This window comes from Hippopotamus amphibius, chromosome 7 (genome assembly GCF_030028045.1).
Source record: "Hippopotamus amphibius kiboko isolate mHipAmp2 chromosome 7, mHipAmp2.hap2, whole genome shotgun sequence".
NCBI classification, from domain to species: domain Eukaryota; kingdom Metazoa; phylum Chordata; class Mammalia; order Artiodactyla; family Hippopotamidae; genus Hippopotamus; species Hippopotamus amphibius.
Window position 1 is genome coordinate 84,910,919 of NC_080192.1, and position 11,266 is coordinate 84,922,184.

The window sequence follows — 11,266 nt, forward strand, 5'->3', positions numbered from 1 at the left end:
CTTTCCTGTGGAAACCGCAGTACAGGCCTTTGACCACATTTTCCCGCAGAGGGAGCCTCCGGACTGGCCCTGGAGCTTCCCCACGAGGGCTTCGTGGCGTGCCGCCTGTCTCAGAATCTGTCAACATAAAACCTTCATTCATGATGGTCATTCCCATGTCTGTGTGTCTTACCATGCCTGATGTAAACAAATCCTTGGTCCCCTTAAAAGACAGGGTGTTTGGCTCCTCCTCTGAGAGCGATGTGACCCCTGGGTGGTTCAGAGCAGAGGAGGACGTGGCGGACACGCTAGTTGCTGGGCTGAGAAGAGACACAGGGCTGCGTTTTGCTGGTGAGGAGAGTGGTGCTGGGACCAGAGCAGGGGCTGTGGAGCTGGTGAGAAACACAGTCCAGATACATCGTGAACGCAGAGGCTGCCCAAGCTGATGTGAAGTGTGAAAAGAAGAGAAATTATGCCCTAAGTGAAGGAAGGACGGCACTGGCCTGGACTGAGATGGAGCAGGTTTGGGGAGGAGGGCTCAATTAGGAGTTTAACTCTGGGGACACTGCCTTCAGCTCTTCAAGCAGAGGTGTCAGGTAAGCTGCTGGATACACAAGTTTGGAGGAAAAACTGAGCTGGACGTACTTGGGAGTGGCCAGCATGTGGGTGGTGGTATGTCAAGACGTGAGAGCCGAGGAGACTGCCCAGGAGGAAAGAAGGATGGGCCTGAGAAGCCCCAGGCCAGCCCAGGAAGACGGGTGCTCTGTCAGGGAGGCCACTGGAGGAAGATGCACCGAGGAACCGGGTGTGATCACCTGGGTCACATGCTGCCGAGAGGTGAGCACTCAGAACTGACCATGAAATTTGGAAACATTCAGGCTCCTGTTTCGAGTAGGTCGCTGGAGGAGGAGAACTGCAGGAAATGAGAGGACCAGGTGTGGGAGGACTCGCCCTCACGTGCACTGAAAGCTCAGAGCAGGTGTGGCTGTGGAGAGACATGGTGACCCAGGGTAGATGGGCGAGCTTCGCTGGGGCCAGGTGCCGTCCACAGAATCTGAGGCTTGGAGCTGGGGCTTAAGGGAGGAGGGATCATGGTCTGGAGTGAGGAGCCCTGCCTGCCTCTCCCAGCCAAAAAAACCCACTTGACTCTGCAGTCACACCAGCTGCTGGGACTCGGTGGGGCCGTGACTCCGCTGGTGGCTCTCAGGATAGGCAGAGGCTCACTTTTGCCGTCCAGAGGAAAATGACTGGGTTGTAGGGGGTTGATGAATAATAGACTGAGGCCACGGAGGGAATATTCTAACAGTTTCATCAAGGAAATTCCTTCCTGACTGTGATTGTTTTGCTTAGAAAGTGGGATAATCGGTCACATTTGGCCAATCCCTAGAACACAGAAGCAGATAGAGACCCGGAGAAACCAAGGACAGCCTCTGTCCTTGGGGTGCCTGGCCCAGTGCTGGTGAGTGACAGGCCCAGGAAAGGAGGGAGAGAATTTTTCCCCAGCCTGTAGAATCACTCTCCTGATTGTCCTTCTGCAGGTACAAGGCTTCGACTCTTCCAAGGTATTTTATTTTTTAATTAATTAATTTTTAATGCTATTCTTTTAAAAAAGTATCTATTTATTTACTTGCCTGTGCCGGGTCTTAGTTGCAGCACACGGGATCTTTAGTTGTGGCATGTGGGATCTAGTTCCCCAACCAGGGATCAAACCTGGGCCTCCTGCATTGGGAGCTTGGAGTCTCAGCCACTGGACCACCAGGGAAGTCCCTTCTGAGGTATTTTAAACCAGAGGCAAAAGACGGCAAAGCACTGCGCAGAGAGCAGGGAGGATGGTCCATGAAATTTGAGCACGTGCGCAGGACGTCCTTGCCTGAAGGAGCCATCAGCTCTGAGAGTCGCCCTCCTTCCCTTTCACTTCTGTCTGTTCCTTCCTTGACCCCTCAACCCTTCCCACTTTGCCTGCTCTTGGCTGCTTCGTTTCCCACTCTGCCTCAATCCACAATCTAGTGTGCTCACCGCCAAGAAACATGCATTTGCTCAGTGGGTGTTCTGATTATAATTCAAAACCAAAAATTGTTATTCTCCGAGAAGTTCAAAGTGGTTTTCAGGCTTCAATCTTTTCACAGTTTGTAAGTGACAGGACTTCTCTCCAAGAGGCAGAAAAGAATGCAGAGATGCTAATTGTCAGCTGTATGTTTTGGAAAGCCTCTCATCCAGTCTTGAGATGTCAGGAAGGAATTATGATTGGGTTGAGGAACAGAAATGGGGAAGTGATGACTGTAGGATGAGAGAGAAGGTCTGATTGTTTCAGGAGAATTGCCAGGACTTGCCCTGAAGTACTTCCGAGGCCAAGCACTGTGTGGACTGTACTGAAATAGCACCCTATTCAAATTGCTACCATTCCTGAACATCCTCATGAGGAAAGGACTGGGAAGATGATTACGTTGTGAATGAAGAATTGTAATCCAAGCCTAGGAGTCTTACCCACGGGTTCTGTGTGTGTCAGTGACAGACAGGACAGCCCAGGAGACTCCTGCCATCTGGCCAATGTCCTTCCTCTTAGTCTAAATACTGCCCCCGCAAATAAAGATGGCCTTCCCCCTCCTTTCTTCTGAAAGAATAGTGTGACAATTTGTTTGTTACAGCAATGAATGGCTTTATGACCCTTGGATGAATGTCCTGTGGAAAGAAAAGCACAGTCAGAAGTATTATTTCATGTAATCTCAGCAGGCACTTTGCTGCATACAGGTGACCCTTCGGGTCCTGCTTGTGCCTCTGGAGAGCCTCTGAATTCAGTGACAATGAAGTTGAAGTCACGGAACTCATTGTTATTATATAGTTCGTAACAAAAAATAACTTGTGAAGGTTACAAAATAACATGATTCCTCCTATCTTTCTCATCCACATATAATTAACCTATGACACTGTATTAGTTTCAGGTGTACAGCATAATGATCCGATATTTGTACATATTGCGAGATGGTCACCGCAGTGAGCCTAGCCTGTGTTGAGTGTTTCCTCTCTGTCACTCAGGTTGGGTAAATTCTAAAATGCCCTTAATTTCCCTCATTCTGCCCTTTCATCTCCCTTGTACTATTGAGTCCCTCCGGTGAGTTTTAGAATTTCACCTGTTGTGTTTTTGCAGTTCCGTAATTTCCATTTGGTTCTTTTAAAAAATATGTAACATCTATTTCTTTGCTGAGATTTTGTGTTGTTGTTGTTTTTTCATCTAAGAGGATCCCTAATTGCTTTTTGAATCTTTTTTTTTTAATGATAGCTGCTTTAAAACCCTTGTTAGGCAATTTCAACATTAGATTCATCTTGGTATCGAGGTCTGTTGACTTTTCTCTGTCAAGTTGTCATTTCCTCACTTTTGGTATGATGGGTGATCTTTGACTGTATCCTGCATATTTTGGGTGTTATATTATGAGGCTCTGTATCCTACCTGATTTTCTTGTTTGTAGCCAGCAGTTCCCCTGTTGAGATGTAGCATGAGGGCTGGGTGGGTGTGTATTTTAAGCTTCCGGTGAGTCCTGCCGACACCATTTCAGCATAAGTGCAGCCAACAACTGCCAGACCCCACCAACACTACATTGGTGAGGAAACTGAAGCGACATACGCCTCTTCCAGGTGAGAGATGGATAGAAGATCAGTGGCTTTTGATTCAGCTGTCAAGTCTTTGCTCAGCCCTGCTGACACTACCTTGGAAGGAGCTAGGCATGCCATCTGCAGGGTGAAGATGGAAGACTAGCACCCTGCTGGCACTGCCCTGCAGGAGGCCGCAGCACTGTTGCTGCTTCCACAGGTGGGGGTGAGGGTGAGGGGTGGAGAGTGAAAGACTGGCTTCCTACTCAGTCTTGCTGAAAGTGCAGTGGGCAGGGAAGTTTTCCATTGAATTTTGGCTGGAGTACGGTGGGTATTGCCAAAAGGATTTTTTTCTGTTGTTAAGCTGTGCTTTTCTCAGACTCTTGTTATGGGTAACAGGCTTTGCTTGGAGGTTTTCTTTTTTTGGTGACTGTTGGTAGTTCCAGATTGGAGGCTTCTGTAGCTTTCTGTCCAGGGTACATGGGACACAATAAGAAAACCCAGGGAACCTCCCCCCATATTACCCCTCCAGTGCTGAGGTCCACAGGCAGGCCATCTCTACTTTCCACCGTTCAGAGTCTTCCTATGCTTTTTGGTTGTATCATGCCTAGTGTTTTGTTCTGTTTTTTTTAATTTTATTTATTTATTTATTATTTTTGGGGGGGTACACCAAGTTCAGTCATCTGTTTTTATACACATATCCCCGTATTCCCTCCCTCTCTTGACTCCCCTCCACCCTCCCCATCCCAGTCCTCTAAGGCATCTTCCATCCTCGAGTTGAACTCCCTTTGTTACACAACAACTTCCCACTGGCTATCTATTTTACAGTTATGCCTAGTGTTTTTTAGTTACAAAACAGAGGACCTGGAAGGAATGGGGCTACTCCACCCTATCCAGAACTAGAGAGCAACCTTCTTTTTAATTTATTACTTTTAACTTATTTTTAAAAAATTATGAGTCCTACCAACCTAAAACCTACTGCCATGTGAAACGCCTAGTCATGTGCCACTCAGCCATTCTTTTGTGTTTGGAAGATAGTTTGCAAAAATGAAAAGTATCACAGTGGTAACATAGTGAGGATATGAATAAATTTAATCAGTTTTATTGATATAAAATTTATATCCAACCAAGTTCATTCATTTTAAGTGTATGATTCAATGAGTTTTAACAGACACATACAATTGTGTAATTACAACCATAATTAAAATATAGGATATTTGCATCAACCCCGGAGTTCCTTCCTGCTCCTTCCCTGACCATATGTGCCCCCCACCCCGTGCCATGGCAACCACGGATTGGCTATTTTTGTAGCCCTCAGAGCCACAGATACGTGGGATTACCTAGCATACGGTCATTTTAACTCTAGCTTCATTTGCTTACCTTGATGCCTTTGAGATTCATCCATGAGCTCTTATATTTAGGTTGCATCTGTCTTTTTTGCTCCTTTTTATTGCTAATCAGTATTTCTTTGCATGAATGTACCTCATTCTCTTTATTCATTCACTACTTGAGGAACATTTGAATTGTTTCCAGTTTTCAGCTATTTTGAATACAGCTTCTATAAACATTTCTGTAAACGTTATTTTTTGTGGGGTAATACGTTTTCATTTCTCTTGGCTAAATATAATACATATACATCAGATTGCTGGAATTACGGTAAATACATTTTTTTTAAGCTCTTTATTGCAATATAATTGCTTTACACTCCTGTACCAGTTTTTGAGGTACACCACAGTGAATCAGCTGTGTTTATACATATATCCCCATATCCCCTCCCTCCTGGGACTCCCTCCCACCCTCCCAGTCCTGGCCCTCTAAAGCATCACCCATCATTGAGCTGATCTCCCTTTGTCATACAGCAACTTCCCACTAGCTACCTACTTTACATTTGGTAGTATATCTATGCATGTTTAATTTTGTGAGAAACTACCTAAGTGTTTTTCAAACTCACTGTACCATTTTTAGTCTCACAGCCAGTGTATGAGAAACCCAGGTGCTTAGTATCCTTGCCAGCATTGGTTGTCTGTCTTTGAAATTTTAACCATTCTAGTGGGTGTGACGTAGTGGCTTATTAGGGTTTTAATTTGCATTTTCCAATGCGAGTCTTTTAATGTGCTTATTTGTCACTTCTACATTGTCTTTGGTGAAGTGTCTATGCAAACATTTCATTTTTTTGAGCTGTTAGTCTTATTGAGTTGTGTTTTTTATATATTCAGGATACAAGCCTTTTATCAGATACATGTTTTGCAAATATTTTCTCAGGCCTACATATAGATTTTCTTAACAGTATCTTTTTTTTTTTTTTTTCTTGGTGTTTTACTCTCTATTTTCTTTTTTTTTTTAAATTTTTAAAATTTATTTATTATTTTTTTGGGGGTACACCAAGTTCAATCATCTGTTTTTATACACATATCCCCGTATTCCCTCCCTCCCTTGACTCCCCCCCCACCCTCCCTCGAGTCCCCCCCACCCTCCCCACCCCAGTCCTCTAAGGCATCTTCCATCCTTGAGCTGGACTACCTTTGTTATACAACAACTTCCCACTGACTATCTATCTTACAGTTGGTAGTATATATATTAACAGTATCTTTTGAAGAACAAAAAGTATATATTTTTTGGTAATAGCTTTGTTGAGATAAAATACACATACCACAGAGTTTACCCATTTAAAGGAACAGCTAAAAGTTTTAATTTTAATGATATTCAGTTTGTCCATTTCTTAGTATGATCCTTGCTTTGTGTATTCTGTCTACAAAAAATCTTTCCCATCTCATGGTCATAAAGATTTTTTCTTGGGTTTTCTTCAGCAATTTTATAATTTTAGCTCTTATATTTAGGTCTATGATCTATTTCAAGTTAATTTTTTACATGTGTGAAGGGTTGAGGTTCATTTTGTTTCCTTATAAATATCTTATTTTTTATTGCTATTTGTTGAAAAGATGATCTTTTGCCTATTGTATCACCTTGGCACCTTACATCAAGGATGAATTAAACATGTGTGGGTCCATTTCTGGACTCTGTATTCTGTTCCATTTATCTATATGTCTACTTTATGTCTATTTCCAGTCTTAGCTACTTTAGTTTTGCAATCTCAAGATTGAGTTGTAAAATGTTCTCTGTGTTCTTATTTAAACTTGTTTTGACTATTTTAAGTCTTTTGCACTTCCATACAAATTTTAGAATTAAATAAAAACCTGCTGAGATTTGATTAGAATTATATTGAATCTATAGATCAATTAGGAGAGAATTTACATCTTAATAGTGAGTTTCTTGATTCATGAATATGGTATACCTCTCCATTTATATAAATCTTTAAAAAATTTTCCCTCAGTGGTATTTTGTAGTGTTCAGTGTATAAGACTTGTACTTCTTTTGTTTAGTTTATTCTTAAACATTTTGCATTTATCTTTGCCAATATAAAAGGTATTTTTTCCCTGAACTTAAACTTCTGAATGTTTGCTGCTAGAATATAGAAATGTAATTAATTATTGTATAATGATCTTGCATCCTGTGACTTTGCTAAACTCAATAGTTTTAGTAGCTTTTTTGTGGATTCTTTGAAAATTCCCACATGGAAACAAATTTACTTCTTCCTTTCTCATCTGGTTATCTGTTGTTTCTTTTCTTTGCCTTATGCACTATCCGGGACATTTAGTACAATGTTAACTGGAAGTAGTGGGAACAGACAACCTTGCCATATTCCTTATCTTAGGAGGACAATCATTTATTCTTTCATGATTAAATATGATGTTTGCTCTAGGTTTTTGTTGTATGTCCTTTAACAGGTTGAAGAAGTTCCCTTCAACTGCTCATTTGCTGAGTTTCTTTCATGAATGGGTGTTGAATGTTTTGAATTTTTTTCCATCTAAATATATGGGTTTTTTCTTTTTTTAGTTTGATAATATGGTAAATTATATTAATTGACTTTTGAATGTTAGACTAACCTTGCATTTCTGGTACAGACGCCACTTGGTTATGTTATGTATGTTACTAGATTTGATTTTCTAATATTTTAAGTATTTTTACAGACATTTTCGTGAGGGTTATTGGTCTGTACTTTTAAATTTTGTATTAAAATCTTTGGTTTTGGTGTTAAATGTTCTGGTATCAAAACATTGGCCTCATAAAATTGTTTGGAAAGGATTAACTCCTCTATTTTCTGGAAGCATTGACAGAGAGTTGATATTATTTCCTCCTCAATTGTTTGGAAGAATTGGCCAATGAAGCTATTAGGGCCTGAAGTTTTCTTGGTGCAATGTCTCTATCTGCAGATTCAGTGTTTAAAATAGAAAGCTATTCAGCTTACCTACCTTTTCTTGAGGGAGCGTCAGTAGTTTGTGTCTTTCAAGGAGTATGTCATGCCATCTAAGTTGTCAAGCTTATTGGCATAAAGGTGTTTATGATATTCCTTTATCAACTTTGTAATATCTATAAGATCTGAAGTCATAACTTCCCTATCATTCTTCATACTGATAACTTGTGTGTTCTTTATTTTGTTTTCTTGATCTGTCTGGTTAGAGGTTTTCCTACACTAATGGTATATTAGCTATACCTTTTTTTTTTTTTTAATGGTTGTTTTGGTGTTTACCATATACATTTTTAACTCATCACTGTCAACCTTCAAACATTATATTTCTTTTTGTATAAGAACCCTACATACCTTGATTTTCTTTATGTTTCTTTTGCTTGGCTTTCACTGAGGTTCTTACATCTCTGGATTTGCAGTTTCCATCAGATTTGAAAAAAAATTTGACCATTATTTCTTCAAATATTTTTTAGTCTTCCTCCAACTTCTCTCCTTCTGGGACTCCAGTTGTGCATGTGTTAGATCACTTGTTCTTGTCCAATAGGTCATTGATAGTCCTTTGACTCTTTTTCAGTCATTTTTTTTGCGCTTTGCTTTGGATCTATTGATATGTCTCTACCTAATTTTTGGCAGTGTTTAATCTGCTGTTAATCTCACCCAAAATGTACTTACTCATTTTGACCTTGTCTTTTTCATCTCTAAATATTCCACTATGTCTTTTAAAATATATCATTCATTTCTCTCCTCAGAATGTCTTCTTTTAGATCATTGACAATATTTACAATAATTATATTAGCTGTTTCAAGGTTCTTGTGTGCTAATTCCATCATCTGTTTCAGTTCTGGGTTTGTGTGTACTAATTGAGATTTGCTTGTATTAATAGCCTCTGTTTGTATTAATTGCAAATTTTACATTGTTGGATGCTGGATTTCATTTTATTCCTTTAAAGAGCATTGCATCTTCTTTTGGCAAGAAGTTAAGTTTCCTGCAGATGATTTTATGGATTGGTTTTAAAGCTTTGTTTAGATGGGTGTGAAATATCCTTTATTCCAGGGTTACTTTAACCCCACTATGAAGGTGTGACTCTTCTGAGGACTCAGCCCTGTGTACTGTGAAGTCTCTATCTGCCTGAGTGAGTTCTGACAGTTATGCATCTGCTACCTTCTGGTGGTTCTTCGTATGCCTTATGGGATTTCATTTTCACATGTACTAGTTAGTCAAAGACTCAAGGAGGCTCCTGCAGATCTCAGGAGCACTCTTTCTTTGCAGGTCCTTTCATTTTAGTACTCTGCCCCATATACTCCAGCTGCCTTGGGCTCCCCAAACTAATCTTTTTTTAAAAAAAATATTTATTTGGCTGCATTGGGTCTTAATTGTGGCATGAGGGATATTTGTTGCAGCATGTGGGATCTTTTGTCGTAGCATGCAAGCTTCTCTCTAGTTGTGGCATGTGGGCTCAGTAGTTGTGGTGCGCAGGCTTAGTTGCCCTGTGGCATGTGGGTTCTTAGTTCCCTGACCAGGGGTCAAACCCGCATTGGAAGGTGGATTCTTAACCACTGGACTATCAGGCCACTCCCAAACTAATCTTTTTTTTTTTTTTTCTTTCAAGTCAGCGAGACCTCTGGGATTGCTTTAGGTTCTGCAGCCTGGACATGGCCTCCAGGAAGTGAGCTGAGGTGATCGTAGAGCTTATCTTCGCTCAGAGATTGCTTTCATGCATTGCCTGTTGTTCACTCTCTACGAATAGCCTTTCATTTATTTTGTTTGTTTTCTAGTTTTTCTGGCAGGAAGATAATTCCTATAGTAGGAATTTCTTTCATGGGTGGAGGCAGATGTCCTGGATATTTCTTTTAATTGTTTTACAAAGCTCTCACCAAAAGGAAATATCAAGTACATTTAAAGTTGAATAGCATTCAGTGTCCAGGCTATTTTGTAATAAATTCAAGTCAAAGTAAAAACAATAATTATCGTACTTGCAACCTAGTGTGAGCACTTGACAATCCAGAGGGGATATTGGAGGGATTAACTGTTGTTTGTACACTCTATGAAAATAAACACTTCTGTACTGAAATGTGGTCATGACTAATAAGGACATGGTAAGTAGAAAGTTAGGAAAGACCCATTAGAACTGAAGGGGAATGCATGCAGTTGGAGGGCAGATGCTGGAGGACTCCTTTATGAAAGTGGCAGAGAACAAATCAGAAGGTGATGCAGGAGGAAAGCTGGGAGTCTAGGGAGAGCCTCGGGCAGAAGAGATTTTTTGTACCTATAACAGAAACTCTGAAACCAACTGGGGGGATGGGCTTAGCTCCCAGCCTTTGTGGCTGGGGGAAGGGGCGGAGCCCACATGCAGGGGGCGAGTTCCAGGGTTTGCATGGCTGCCTGCTTTATAGGAAAAAGCTAAGCCAGGAAAATCCACCACCTTCTGCAGCCAGGATATACAGCCCGATCCTGGGGACTCCACGCACCGCCTGTGCTGCTTCTCATTTAAAGCAAATTAGAGAAACAAATGATTCTCTCCCCGGGAGTTTGCCTTTGGTGCCAGAACAAGTGTCTTAACTCTGAGCCTTGACTCATGCTGACCAAGATGCGTGGCCTTCTCTGTTTGAGAAGTCACAAGGCCAGTTGTTCCCTGAGCATCTTCTGATTCTTTTGTTTTACTAAAGGTTCTGTGCTACTTCATGTCACATCTTTGAGCAGCTTCCATGGAGTAAACGAAACTGTCACTTGAAGGGCTGGATCTGAGGGTCCTGAAGGTCAACATTCCTGAAAGGTGACTTCCGTGCATCTGTCACAGAAGGAGGACCACTGCCTAGCAATTACGCTCTACTGGACATAAGGTCAGCTGCTTTCCCCACGACAAATGCCTCAGGCCAGCCTGTGGAGGAATACCCGTTGCGCGGGAGGAAGAAAGGCGTGCAACTTGAGACAAGCATGGAGGCTTCGAAAACTCAGTGTAGGAGGAGTTAAAGCTGGAGATGGGAAAGAGGAAGTGAGAGAGGAAACACAGGCTCCACCCACATGCCTGCTGGGGGCGGACCCCGGTACAGGGCCTGGTCTACACCCATGAACTCTCTGTGCAACTCAGAGCTCCATGGGCTGAACTGCCTCTGACCCACCTGGTGTGCTGGCTAAAGGTGCATGCAGTGAGCCAAGGCGTCGGTGCCACCTGGCTGTACAAACACTGTCCCAGCACAACCCTGCCTCTCCCCATCCAAAGATAGCAAACCTCCGACCACGCAGTAAGACGACCCCCTAACTTAGCCAAGAGAAAATTCATTTCAGAGCTTCCCTCCCTCCCGTTCTGACCTTTGTTTCCCCTGACACTGAATGTCCTGTGAGACTTCCCATCGGTCTTGTCTCAGAGGGTTTTATGGGTCCTGGTTTCAGAAAGTG

At 42.0% G+C, this 11,266-nt stretch overlaps 1 long non-coding RNA gene across 1 annotated transcript; it reads left to right on the forward strand.

Annotated features, from left to right (window-relative positions):
• Positions 1–886: 886 nt before the first annotated feature.
• LOC130856380 (uncharacterized) lies at positions 887–10,617 on the forward strand. Its single transcript, XR_009054565.1, has 3 exons — positions 887–958; positions 1,330–1,541; positions 10,537–10,617. It is a non-coding gene; the product is annotated as an uncharacterized LOC130856380 (long non-coding RNA).
• Positions 10,618–11,266: the final 649 nt, after the last annotated feature.